This window comes from Schistocerca gregaria, unplaced genomic scaffold (genome assembly GCF_023897955.1).
Source record: "Schistocerca gregaria isolate iqSchGreg1 unplaced genomic scaffold, iqSchGreg1.2 ptg000156l, whole genome shotgun sequence".
NCBI lineage: Eukaryota > Metazoa > Arthropoda > Insecta > Orthoptera > Acrididae > Schistocerca > Schistocerca gregaria.
Window position 1 is genome coordinate 3,323,750 of NW_026061720.1, and position 12,003 is coordinate 3,335,752.

Sequence of the window (12,003 nt, forward strand, 5' to 3'; positions counted from 1 at the left end):
AACGAGGCAGCACGGCTAGCTCAGTCGGTAGAGCATGAGACTCTTAATCATAGGGTCGTGGGTTCGAGCCCTACCCTGGGCGGATCGGAATTTTTCTCCGCTGCCGATGTAAATTACCGATTTTCTGATTAACGTGATGTAATGGAAATAGCAACTTTAAAATTTGCCTACGTCTCCATCAGTCGCAAGAAAACTGTATTTGAAGGTGAAGGTGATTTTGTAGACATGTGTAAAAGTCATGTTCTGAAGTGCAGGTGATTTTGTTTGGAGAGAACATCGGCTACTTGTCAGATGTGTATCCAAGCAGTAATGGGTCGCCATAGCTGCAAATATTAGTGAAAAATATGAAGTGTTGTCAGCTGAAGTCTGAAGATTCAGACGACCGTACGGACGAAGTACGAAAAAGTTCCGCTAGGCCGCGCCTCTTTAGCTCAGTGGTAGAGCAGTGGTCTAGTAAACCAGGAGTCGTGAGTTCCATCCTCACAGGAGGAAGACGAATTTTGGAAATCAGTTGCGCGTCATGGCCGTATAGCAAACAGTATCTGTGATGGCGAACAATTAGCGTGAGGAGTTTTATAAAGAATTACCCTCAGATGTGATTAAGGCGAATGGCGCTGATAAAGCATTTGCCAAAGCGGTACGGCATAAGGTGGGACGAGGCAGTGTGAATTACATTTTATAGATGTATTTCTCACAAATCGCTGAGCCTCTCGCGGTCGTCGTCGTCGTCGTCGTCGTCGTCGTCGTCGTCGTCGTCGTCGCCGCCGCCGCTTCTGCAGAAGTAGCAAATGGCCATCGTAGCAAATGCGGCGAGGGACACCCTGCCATCGATTCCGATTGCGCAAAGTGTGTGGTCTTGTTTTCCTGTCTATGTTTGGTCGGTCTCGTAAGAGGTTGAATGTAACGAATGGGTGGGAAAGAGTAAGGGGCAGCGGCTGTGTGGAACGAAAACACAATTCCTCAGGGGGTGTGAGCGTTTCGAGATGAATCGTATATAAGTAATACTTGGTCGTCAGTGACCGTGTTGCCTAATGGATAAGGCGTCGGACTTCGGATCCGAAGATTGCAGGTTTGAATCCTGTCACGGTCGTGTTTTTCCAGTTCTGAGAAACAAACATACCGTTTTAATGTAGCAATTGTGCAGTACGAAACCGTCTGAATGTTGCTGTTGACCATTTTGTGCTTGGAGATGGTCTTGAGCTTGAAACACACACAAGAAGACCGGTGTTAACTAGCGAAATGGTCGGCAGAGTGCCCTCACCGCGAGGTTTGACTGGCACTTGCACATCTAAAACAACGTCGGAAAGTAACTCGTTCGGCTTTTGAGTCACGTCAAGTATGTGTGTTAATTTTGACGCCGCTAGCTCTGCAGATTGTCATGCAATTCCTTTACCTCTCAGAAATGATTATGAAATAAAAGTGAAGTACGTGACGAGTGTGACGTTAGGAAAACATTAGGCAGCATGGAGAGATTCTGTATGGGACCAACCAACCCAAACGAGTACTAAGTGATCTGCTACCCAGCAGGTACCCAACGAGGCAGCACGACTAGCTCAGTCGGTAGAGCATGAGACTCTTAATCATAGGGTTGTGGGTTCGAGCCCTACCCTGGGCGGAACGGAATTTTTCTCCGCTGCAGATGTAAATTACCGATTTTCTGATTAACGTGATGTAATGGAAATAGCAACTTTAAAATTTGCCTACGTCTCCATCAGTCGCAAGAAAACTGTATTTGAAGGTGAAGGTGATTTTGTAGACATGTGTAAAAGTCATGTTCTGAAGTGCAGGTGATTTTGTTTGAGAGAACATCGGCTACTTGTCAGATGTGTATCCAAGCAGTAATGGGTCGCCATAGCTGCAAATATTAGTGAAAAACATGAAGTGTTGTCAGCTGAAGTCTGAAGATTCAGACGACCGTACGGACGAAGTACGCAAAAGTTCCGCTAGGCCGCGCCTCTTTAGCTCAGTGGTAGAGCACTGGTCTAGTAAACCAGGAGTCGTGAGTTCCATCCTCACAGGAGGAAGACGAATTAAGGAAATCAGTTGCGCGTCATGGCCGTATAGCAAACAGTATCTGTGATGGCGAACAATTAGCGTGAGGAGTTTTATTAAGAATTACCCTCAGATGTGATTAAGGCGAATGGCGCTGATAAAGCATTTGCCAAAGCGGTACGGCATAAGGTGGGACGAGGCAGTGTGAATTACATTTTATAGATGTATTTCTCACAAATCGCTGAGCCTCTCGCGGTCGTCGTCGTCGTCGTCGTCGTCGTCGTCGTCGTCGTCGTCGTCGTCGTCGTCGCCGCCGCCGCTTCTGCAGAAATAGCAAATGGCCATCGTAGCAAATGCGGCGAGGGACACCCTGCCATCGATTCCGATTGCGCAAAGTGTGTGGTCTTGTTTTCCTGTCTATGTTTGGTCGGTCTCGTAAGAGGTTGAATGTAACGAATGGGTGGGAAAGAGTAAGGGGCAGCGGCTGTGTGGAACGAAAACACAATTCCTCAGGGGGTGTGAGCGTTTCGAGATGAATCGTATATAAGTAATACTTGGTCGTCAGTGACCGTGTTGCCTAATGGATAAGGCGTCGGACTTCGGATCCGAAGATTGCAGGTTCGAATCCTGTCACGGTCGTGTTTTTCCAGTTCTGAGAAACAAACATACCGTTTTAATGTAGCAATTGTGCAGTACGAAACCGTCTGAATGTTGCTGTTGACCATTTTGTGCTTGGAGATGGTCTTGAGCTTGAAACACACACAAGAAGACCGGTGTTAACTAGCGAAATGGTCGGCAGAGTGCCCTCACCGTGAGGTTTGACTGGCACTTGCACATCTACAACAACGTCGGAAAGTAACTCGTTCGGCTTTTGAGTCACGTCAAGTATGTGTGTTAATTTTGACGCCGCTAGCTCTGCAGATTGTCATGCAATTCCTTTACCTCTCAGAAATGATTATGAAATAAAAGTGAAGTACGTGACGAGTGTGACGTTAGGAAAACATTAGGCAGCATGGAGAGATTCTGTATGGGACCAACCAACCCAAACGAGTACTGTGTGATCTGCTACCCAGCAGGTACCCAACGAGGCAGCACGGCTAGCTCAGTCGGTAGAGCATGAGACTCTTAATCATAGGGTCGTGGGTTCGAGCCCTACCCTGGGCGGAACGGAATTTTTCTCCGCTGCAGATGTAAATTACAGATTTTCTGATTAACGTGATGTAATGGAAATAGCAACTTTAAAATTTGCCTACGTCTCCATCAGTCGCAAGAAAACTGTATTTGAAGGTGAAGGTGATTTTGTAGACATGTGTAAAAGTCATGTTCTGAAGTGCAGGTGATTTTGTTTGGAGAGAACATCGGCTACTTGTCAGATGTGTATCCAAGCAGTAATGGGTCGCCATAGCTGCAAATATTAGTGAAAAACATGAAGTGTTGTCAGCTGAAGTCTGAAGATTTAGACGACCGTACGGACGAAGTACGCAAAAGTTCCGCTAGGCCGCGCCTCTTTAGCTCAGTGGTAGAGCAGTGGTCTAGTAAACCAGGAGTCGTGAGTTCCATCCTCACAGGAGGAAGACGAATTAAGGAAATCAGTTGCGCGTCATGGCCGTATAGCAAACAGTATCTGTGATGGCGAACAATTAGCGTGAGGAGTTTTATTAAGAATTACCCTCAGATGTGATTAAGGCGAATGGCGCTGATAAAGCATTTGCCAAAGCGGTACGGCATAAGGTGGGACGAGGCAGTGTGAATTACATTTTATAGATGTATTTCTCACAAATCGCTGAGCCTCTCGCGGTCGTCGTCGTCGTCGTCGTCGTCGTCGTCGCCGCCGCCGCTTCTGCAGAAATAGCAAATGGCCATCGTAGCAAATGCGGCGAGGGACACCCTGCCATCGATTCCGATTGCGCAAAGTGTGTGGTCTTGTTTTCCTGTCTATGTTTGGTCGGTCTCGTAAGAGGTTGAATGTAACGAATGGGTGGGAAAGAGTAAGGGGCAGCGGCTGTGTGGAACGAAAACACAATTCCTCAGGGGGTGTGAGCGTTTCGAGATAAGTCGTATATAAGTTACACTTGGTTGTCAGTGACCGTGTGGCCTAATGGATAAGGCGTCGGACTTCGGATCGGAAGATTGCAGGTTTGAATCCTGTCACGGCCGTGTTTTTCCAGTTCTGAGAAACAAACATACCGTTGTAATGTAGCAATTGTGCAGTACGAAACCGTCTGAATGTTGCTGTTGACCATTTTGTGCTTGGAGATGGTCTTGAGCTTGAAACACACACAAGAAGACCGGTGTTAACTAGCGAAATGGTCGGCAGAGTGCCCTCACCGCGAGGTTTGACTGGCACTTGCACATCTAAAACAACGTCGGAATGTAACTCGTTCGGCTTTTGAGTCACGTCAAGTATGTGTGTTAATTTTGACGCCGCTAGCTCTGCAGATTGTCATGCAATTCCTTTACCTCTCAGAAATGATTATGAAATAAAAGTGAAGTACGTGACGAGTGTGACGTTAGGAAAACATTAGGCAGCATGGAGAGATTCTGTATGGGACCAACCAACCAAAACGAGTACTGTGTGATCTGCTACCCAGCAGGTACCCAACGAGGCAGCACGGCTAGCTCAGTCGGTAGAGCATGAGACTCTTAATCATAGGGTCGTGGGTTCGAGCCCTACCCTGGGCGGAACGGAATTTTTCTCCGCTGCAGATGTAAATTACCGATTTTCTGATTAACGTGATGTAATGGAAATAGCAACTTTAAAATTTGCCTACGTCTCCATCAGTCGCAAGGAAACTGTATTTGAAGGTGAAGGTGATTTTGTAGACATGTGTGAAAGTCATGTTCTGAAGTGCAGGTGATTTTGTTTGGAGAGAACATCGGCTACGTGTCAGATGTGTATCCAAGCAGTAATGGGTCGCCATAGCTGCAAATATTAGTGAAAAATATGAAGTGTTGTCAGCTGAAGTCTGAAGATTCAGACGACCGTACGAAGTACGCAAAAGTCCCGCTAGGCCGCGCCTCTTTAGCTCAGTGGCGCAGTGTGGACGTGCCTAGTCTTCCGCTCCGCCGTAGCGTTACGTATAGTGGGATATCGTTTGTTCACGTGTAGTGTTGTACCTTCTGTAAGTTTTTCTCCGTCGTTGTTTCATTCCTTGTGTTACTTTCTGTGTGTATTTCAGTGTTTTTTGTGTAGCGGTTTAGACCGCGTAGTTTTTGACAATGTCGTCTCAGGTTATTCCTCGTCAGGCTACAGTTAGTTTTGCTTTCGACAAGTCCACCCGCCATGTGCAACCTAGTTCCCTTGAGATTCATGATTGGTTAGTAGATACCTTTGGCATTAATTCGGATCAGGTGCACACTGCTTATTTTGATACAGAACTCTATGTTTTCTTTGTTAATATTATGGACCCCCTTCTGGTTGATAAAATTATTTCCAAATTTGGTCACCAGGTTCTCTTTCGGCATCGGGATGATTCTGTCAGTACCGTACTGCTTTCAAATGCTTCCATTACGTACACCAGTGTTCGTGTTTACAACCTTCCGCCGGAGGTGGATAATGTGTATCTTAAGGAAGGTTTACTCAAGTATGGTGATGTTAAGAGTATTCGCCTTGAACGCTGGTCCAGCCAACATCGCCTGCAGTGTTACAGTGGCTTTCGTTCCGTCGAAATGCACGTGAAGCAGAATATTCCCTCGCACCTGCAGATCGGTGGATATCGTGTCCATGTAACATATAGTGGTCAGGTTGGCACCTGTTTTTTGTGTAATGAGAGTGGCCACGTGCGTACCAACTGTCCGCGGAGGATTTTTGTGTTAAAAAATTCTCTCGAACAGCGTCGCAAGTTAACGGTCGCTGACCTCGTTGCAGGTGGTTCTGCTCTTGGTGTCGAACAGTCCAGTGGTAGTAGCGCCCAGCCGCAGGTTTTGCACGCCCCTGACACAGAATTTCCTCCTTTACGTGCCAAATCTGATGTTGTTCCGTCGGTTCCTCAGGTGGGTGTGCCGCTTTTGAATAATAAACGGCGTCGCGCACAAGATGGAAATAGTACGGATGAGGATCTTCCCGAGATGCCCCAATCCGAGAGACCGACATCCTCCGAGACACAGAGTAGTGTAGATGCTCCCTGTTCCCCAGAAGTAGCTGTCCCGGTAGCGGCTGCTGACGCCCCTCCGGCTTCCGACACGGCTTCTCTCGAGTCGGCTCGTCGGTCGGGCCTGTTGGCGCCGCCTTCCGAACCGACTTCGTTGTCACAAGTTGAGTCGCAACAACTTCCTGCTTCGCTGCCCCACACCTCTGCCAGCGGAGCTGCTCCGCTTCCTTCCAACTTAGCAGTTTCTGAGCTTCCTGCTCACGTTTCGCCTCCGTGTAGTCCATGTTTACCGGAAGCTAATACTGGTGTAGACCAGTCCGTTTCGTCGGATGTTTCCCCCGCGACCCCGGACCCTGACTGTGGACCGGCGCGGGTGTTGTCAGATACAGAACTTGACCCTCCTACGTCATCGGCGGCTGCCGCTTCCTTGCCCGTCAGCCGACGCAAGTTGCGCGTTCAGCCGAACGTCAATGCTGTTCGTAAAAAACCGAAACGTAAGGGATCCGCGGAAGGGGGTAGCAGTCCCCCTCCCTCGGATGCCTCCGTCTTCCCTGCTATGGACTGTGATGTTGATGCGTCGGTGTAGGTGATTTCTTCCCTCGCTTTTCTCTCCATGGTTCAGGCATACACCTTTCTTACCTTAAATGTTAACCGTATTGAGTCCGACGTTCGCATTGCCTCTTTGCGGCAGTTTCTTTACGACTCCTGTGCGGACGTAGTATTTTTGCAGGAAGTATTGTTTTCTGATCTCTCTCTACCTGGATTTCAAACTGTTTTTAATGTCGCACCGGAGAATTCAACAGGAACTGCTCTTTTCTTTCGAGAAGGTATTCCTATTACTGACATTGAATTCCTTGACTCTGGCCGTGGGATTGGTTGTCGTCTTTTTGATCTCCACCTAGTTGTTTTGTATGCCCCCTCTGGTTCGGGTCGCACTGTGGCTCGATCGCGCTTTTATAAGGACGAGCTTATTTATCTTTTGCGCAAGAGTCCTCGGAGTCTCCTGCTCGGAGGCGATTTTAATTGTGTTTTACGCCCTGAAGACCAGTCCCCCAATTTTAATTATTGCCGAGATTTACATGACTTGGTTCGTACGATGCACCTGCGTGATGTTTGGGAACACAAATATCCAACCCTGGTGAAATTTACGTATTTTACCGCGTCCTCATGCAGTAGACTCGACAGATTCTACTTCTCTGATTTTTTATGTGATAACATTCTTTCTGTCGATGTTATTCCTACTAGTTTTTCTGACCATTGTGCTTTTACTGCAACTGTAAATCTTCGTCACCAACCAGCAAAACTTTATCGTTCCCAGTGGATGTTAAATGTTTCCCACCTTGCCGACAGTGCCATTGATGAAGTTGTAAGTGCCGTGTGGGAGCGATGTCTTCGCTCCGTCCCGCGTTACCCCTCCTTGCTAGTTTGGTGGACTGCTTTTGCCAAGCCCAAGATTCGTCAGACTTTGATTTTTTACTGTGCCGCAAGGGCGCGTGATTTTAAGTACACGTATGAATTTTACTACTCTGTCCTGCGTGAACTGTATGACGCTGCGGGTCCTTCTCCTCTGCGGATTCATGATGTTCGTCGTATTAAAGCCAAACTCTTGACCCTCAAACGACGACAGTTGGATGGTCTGCGAGTAAAGTCGAAACCTCACTCTCTTGTTGAAGGTGAACTGACTTCTTTGTACCACCTGCTGCGGCATCAGACTCGACGTCGTCGCTCCTTCATCTCTTCTCTTATGGTGGATGATGGACGACAGCTTATTGCACAGGAGGATATGACTCGTGCTCTTCATCAGTATTACGCTAATCTCTATTCTGCCGATGATTCTGGTGCGTCACTTTCTGATGATGTCCTTGAGGATCTTCCTGCGACGATCACGCCTGACGCGAACGGCGACTTTCTCCGGGAGTTGCAGGTAGATGATGTTTTTGATTTTATTGCTCACTCTCCGTCCGGTAAATCGCCGGGTCCAGACGGCCTGCCTAAAGAATTTTATCTCCGTTTTTGGCCTCTTTTGGGTGGCACTTTTACGCAGATTTTAAATGAGATTGTCAGGGGGATGGATGTGCCTGCCGATTTTAAAGTAGGGAAAATTGTTTTAATTCCGAAGTCCACTGGTCGTTTATCTACTGCCAATCTTCGTCCGCTCACATTGCTGAACTTTGATTACAAGACAGCTGCTAGAGCACTCAATAGTCGATTGTCTTCACTGCTTCGGGGTGTGATTGATGCACATCAATGTTGTTTTCCTGGTAGATCTATTCTGACCCCAGTAGCCGAATATCGGGATGTTGTCTCGGTTGCGGCGGTTACAAACGTTCATTGTGCCTTTGCTTTCCTCGATTTTTATAAGGCTTTTGATCACGTCAGTCATGTGTTTTTAGATCATGTTTTAGATACAATAGGTTTTAACGCTTCATCACGTGGTGTTCTTGGTAATTTGTATAGGGGAATAACTGCTCGGGTGTCAGTCAATGGGCAGCTGACGCCGCCCATTGCTATCCGCCGAGGGGTACCTCAGGGTAGTCCGCTCTCTATGTCGCTATTCATATTGTCCCTGGAACCGCTGCTTCGGACTCTTGCTTTCAGGCTTCAGGGTATGACCCTCTCTGGTGGGAAGCTCACTGTTAAGGCGTACGCGGACGATGTCGTTGTTCTCCTCCGTCAACGTGATGATATCACATTGTTGAAAGGGGCAGTCGATGCATACTGTTGTGTCTCTGGAGCGCGTCTTAATCAAGGTAAGTGTAAGTTCCTTGATATTCGAGGGTTTCGCGATGCTGATGTTCCTTGGGCCACTTTTGTCGATCGCCATATGTCATTGGGGATTACCATTGATCGGTGTCCTATAAAAATGGCAGCTCTTAATTGGAAATCTGTCACCGAGAAGATACAGGGGGCTCTGATGGTCCATGAGCAGCGCTCTGCTACCATTTTGCAAAAAATCAGAATTTTAGACACATACGTGTTATGTAAAGCCTATTATGTTGCTCAGCTGTTCCCACTTCCCATTATGGTTGCGAAAAGGTTGCGCCAATTGTCTAGCAGGTTTATATGGAAGGGTCATCTATTCAAGTTGCGTTACGAGGTTATGACGAAACCGCGTATCTCCGGAGGCTTGGGCCTCACTGACATTACTCGCAAGGCATCGGCCTTGTACGTCCGCCGTACGACTCTCATTGTTACGCAAGAAGTGACTTCAATTACATCCAGACTTTTTACTGTTGTGCGCCCGAAGAGCCTTGCTCGTCCTGTCGACGTCGGTCGCCTCAATTTTAAGTCGAAACACGTCCGGGAATTTTATATTGCGGTTAGTTACCTCGGTGACGTCTTCTTGCGACGACCGGTGCCAACGACCAAGAGCTTGATTGCCCGTTGGGAGGGGCTGGCCGGTCCCAATCCAATCGAACTGGCGTCTCCATCAGTGTCCTGGAAGAACGTCTGGAGGAATGTTAGTCTGCCGATCCTCACTATGGCTGTGGCGTCCACGTGGTGTAGGGTAGTTAATGGTTTGATCCCCACCAACGTACGACTGCACCGTATTGGTCTTTCTGACACGGTCAACTGCACTCGGTGTGGTCTCCAGGACACACTTGAGCATCGATTCACCTGCAGTGGGCACCTTGCTAATTGGATTTGGCTCAGGAAACAACTGGCTTTTGTCACTAGGACTGCCGAAACCGCTTACACCATTGACATCATCGTACGGCCCGATTCTTCCTTTTATCCGCGAACGAAGCTCAATACCGTTATGTGGTTGCTTGGACACTTCGTACATTTTGTTATTAGTTGTCATGAAGAGGATGAACACCTTACGTTTCGACAGTACATTCTTACTGCTTACTGGAACCGATTGCGCATGCCAGGACTCCGTGAAGATTTTGCAAATATGCTTAGCCTGACATTTGAAAGGGAGGGTGTTGGCTAAGGTCGCCTGTGTTAGCCGATTTCCTATATACTGTTTCTGGATTTGCCACCTTTCTGTAAACTACTTTTCTAAACCTGGACTGAAGTTTTCGTGGATATTTAGGACGAACAAGAAAAACAAACGTGAGACCAAGAACAGCGACAGTAGGGGAAAGTACGACGCCGTAGTACAGGTGCCATTCGGAAACAGGACGGTGGAGTCATCGTGGCCAGGCCTCGGGTTTCGACCCCTGCCCGCTTTGTTTCCGCAGGCCTGAATCTGAGTGTCACCCCTAAATTTTAAACAATGGCATATCAAGTAATACAAAAAAAAAAAAGTGGTGGAGCACTGGTCTAGTAAACCAGGGGTCGTGAAACAAAAAAAAAAAAAAAAAACAAAAAAAAAAGTGGTAGAGCACTGGTATAATAAACCAGGGGTCGTAAAAAAAAAAAAAAAAAGTGGTAGAGCACTGGTCTAGTAAACCAGGAGTCGTGAGTTCCATCCTCACAGGAGGAAGACGAATTTTGGAAATCAGTTGCGCGTCATGGCCGTATAGCAAACAGTATCTGTGATGGCGAACAATTAGCGTGAGGAGTTTTATTAAGAATTACTCTCAGATGTGATTAAGGCGAATGGCGCTGAAAAAGCATTTGCCAAAGCGGTACGGCATAAGGTGGGACGGGGCAGTGTGAATTACATTTTATAGATGTATTTCTCACAAATCGCTGAGCCTCTCGCGGTCGTCGTCGTCGTCGTCGTCGTCGCCGCCGCCGCTTCTGCAGAAGTAGCAAATGGCCATCGTAGCAAATGCGGCGAGGGACACCCTGCCATCGATTCCGATTGCGCAAAGTGTGTGGTCTTGTTTTCCTGTCTATGTTTGGTCGGTCTCGTAAGAGGTTGAATGTAACGAATGGGTGGGAAAGAGTAAGGGGCAGCGGCTGTGTGGAACGAAAACACAATTCCTCAGGGGGTGTGAGCGTTTCGAGATAAGTCGTATATAAGTTACACTTGGTTGTCAGTGACCGTGTGGCATGATGGATAAGGCGTCGGACTTCGGATCCGAAGATTGCAGTTTCGAATCCTGTCACGGCCGTGTTTTTCCAGTTCTGAAAAACAAACATACCGTTTTAATGTAGCAATTGTGCAGTACGAAACCGTCTGAATGTTGCTGTTGACCATTTTGTGCTTGGAGATGGTCTTGAGCTTGAAACACACACAAGAAGACCGGTGTTAACTAGCGAAATGGTCGGCAGAGTGCCCTCACCGCGAGGTTTGACTGGCACTTGCACATCTAAAACAACGTCGGAAAGTAACTCGTTCGGCTTTTGAGTCACGTCAAGTATGTGTGTTAATTCTCTACGTCTCAATCAGTCGCAAGAAAACTGTATTTGAAGGTGAAGGTGATTTTGTTGACATGTGAAAAACATGTTCTGAAGTGCAGGTGATTTTGTTTGGAGAGAACATCGGCTACGTGTCAGATGTGTATCCAAGCAGTAATGGGTCGCCATAGCTGCAAATATTAGTGAAAAATATGAAGTGTTGTCAGCTGAAGTCTGAAGATTCAGACGACCGTATGGACGAAGTACGCAAAAGTTCCGCTAGGTCGCGCCTCTTTAGCTCAGTGGTAGAGCACTGGTCTAGTAAACCAGGAGTCGTGACTTCCATCCTCACAGGAGGAAAACGAATTTTGGAAATTAGTTGCGCGTCATGGCCGTATAGCAAACAGTATCTGTGATGGCGAACAATTAGCGTGAGGAGTTTTATTAAGAATTACTCTCAGATGTGATTAAGGCGAATGGCGCTGAAAAAGCATTTGCCAAAGCGGTACGGCATAAGGTGGGACGGGGCAGTGTGAATTACATTTTATAGATGTATTTCTCACAAATCGCTGAGCCTCTCGCGGTCGTCGTCGTCGTCGTCGTCGTCGTCGTCGCCGCCGCCGCCGCTTCTGCAGAAGTAGCAAATGGCCATCGTAGCAAATGCGGCGAGGGACACCCTGCCATC

The 12,003-nt window shown here is 47.5% G+C and overlaps 3 non-coding genes across 3 annotated transcripts; all 3 read left to right on the plus strand.

The window, feature by feature from the left end:
* Positions 1-1,017: 1,017 nt before the first annotated feature.
* Trnar-ucg (transfer RNA arginine (anticodon UCG)) lies at positions 1,018-1,090 on the plus strand. The gene has a single exon. It is a non-coding gene; the product is annotated as a tRNA-Arg (tRNA).
* Positions 1,091-1,952: 862 nt separating this feature from the next.
* Trnat-agu (transfer RNA threonine (anticodon AGU)) lies at positions 1,953-2,024 on the plus strand. The gene has a single exon. It is a non-coding gene; the product is annotated as a tRNA-Thr (tRNA).
* Positions 2,025-2,558: 534 nt separating this feature from the next.
* On the plus strand, positions 2,559-2,631 carry Trnar-ucg (transfer RNA arginine (anticodon UCG)). The gene has a single exon. It is a non-coding gene; the product is annotated as a tRNA-Arg (tRNA).
* The last annotated feature ends 9,372 nt before the right edge of the window (positions 2,632-12,003 follow it).